Source organism: Myotis lucifugus, unplaced genomic scaffold (genome assembly GCF_000147115.1).
Source record: "Myotis lucifugus unplaced genomic scaffold, Myoluc2.0 scaffold_356, whole genome shotgun sequence".
NCBI lineage: Eukaryota > Metazoa > Chordata > Mammalia > Chiroptera > Vespertilionidae > Myotis > Myotis lucifugus.
Window position 1 is genome coordinate 684698 of NW_005871404.1, and position 1952 is coordinate 686649.

The 1952-nt window shown below is 45.7% G+C and overlaps 1 pseudogene; it reads left to right on the top strand.

Moving 5' to 3' along the window:
* The first annotated feature begins 669 nt into the window (after positions 1-669).
* On the top strand, positions 670-1631 carry LOC102441355 (annotated as a pseudogene).
* Positions 1632-1952: the final 321 nt, after the last annotated feature.

The window sequence follows — 1952 nt, forward strand, 5'->3', positions numbered from 1 at the left end:
CCAGTCAGGGCACATGAATGGGTTGCAGGCTTAATCCTCGACAGGGGGCATACAGGAGGCAGCTGATTGATCAATGTTTCCTTCTTGCATAGATGTTTCTCTCTCTCCCTCTCCCTTTCCCTCTCTCTAAAATTCAATTTAAAAAAAATTTTTTTAAGTATAATAACAAGTGTAGTCACTAAACTAAGCACTTGGTACATATTCTGCTATCTGTAAGTGTCACTATTGAGACTGGAAACTCTTAAAATATGATCATGTTAACCTAAATACTTATTTTTCTGGTGCTTTTACTATGTTTTATTGTTTCAATAATGTTTTAGATGTACAAAAGCTTTCCCTTTTAAGAAAATTACAGAGATTATTTAGTAGACAATTAACAATGTGTACTACCAGATAATGAAAGTATACACCAAGATATTGCAGATTCAATTCCAGACCACCACAATAAAGCGAGTATCACAATAACGCAAGTTGTAATCATTTTGCTAGTCAAGAGTCTTGCTTTCAATTTGTAAAAAGCACAACATCTGTGAAGCACAAAATGACATACACATGCCTGTATAAAATACAGGTTTTTCTTTCTTTGGTTTCAGTTATCCAAAGTCAATATCAGGCTCTCTGCTTTTCCTGTTCATCAGACAGCCACTCCTCCTGCTCAGTGCAGACACAATGGTGAAGGTCAGAGTGAACAGATTTAGCCGTATTGGGCGCCTGGCCACCAGGGCTGCTTTTAACTCTGGCAAAGTGGATATTATCACCATCAAGGACCCCTTCATTGACCTCAACTACATGGTCTACATGTTCCAGTATGATTCTACTCATGGCAAGTTCAAAGGCACAGTCAAGGCTGAGAACGGAAAGCTTGTCAATGAAAAGTCCATCTCCATCTTCAAATGGGGTGATACTGGTGCTAAGTATGTTGTGGAGTCCACCGGTGTCTTCACTACCATGTAGAGGGCTGGGGCTTGCTTGAAGGGTAGAGCCAAGAGGGTCATCATCTCTGCCCCTTCTGCAGATGCCCCCATGTTTGTGATGGGTGTGAACCATGACAAGTATGACAACTACCTCAAGATTGTCAGCAATGCCTCCTGTACCACCAACTGGTTGGCCCCCCTGGCCAAGGCCATCCTTGACAACTTTGGCATCATGAAGGGACTCATGACCACAGTCCATGGCATCACTGCCACCCAGAAGACCACTGATGGCCCCTCTGGGAAGCTATGGCATCATGGCCGAGGGACTGCCCAGAACATCATCCCTACTTCTACTGGTGCTGCCAAGGCTGTGGGCAAGGTCATCCCTGAGCTGAATGGGAAGCTCACTGGCATGGCCTTTCATGTCCCCACCCCCAATGTGTCGGTTGTGGGTCTGACCTGCCGCCTGGAGAAAGCTGCCAAATATGATGACATCAAGAAGGTAGTGAAGCAGGCATCAGAGGGCCCTCAAGGGCAACCTGGTCTATACTAAGGACGAGGTTGTCTCCTTCAACTTTAATAGTGACACCCACTCCTCCACCTTCGATGCTGGGGCTGGCACTGCCCACAATGACCATTTTGTCAAGCTCATTTCCTGGTATGACAATGAATTCGGCTACAGCAACAATTATGGTCCACATGGCCTCCAAGGAGTAAGAGCCCCCTGAACCACTAGCCCCAGCAAGAGGAAGAGAGGCCCTCAGCTGCTGGGGAGTCTTTGCCCCAAATCGAACCCACAACGCACTGAGAATCCCTGACCTCCACAGTTTCTGTCCCAGACCCCCTAAAGAAAGGGAGGGGCTTAGGGAGCCCTACCTTGTCATGTACCACCAATAAAAAGTTCACTGGTACCCAACCAAAAAAACAAAGTCAACCTCAGTCCAAAAACATTAATGTCCCCAACCAATCGATATTGTTCGCTTCTTGACAGGTACCATCAACATCACAAGCTCAGTATCCAAGATCACTCAAAGCAGA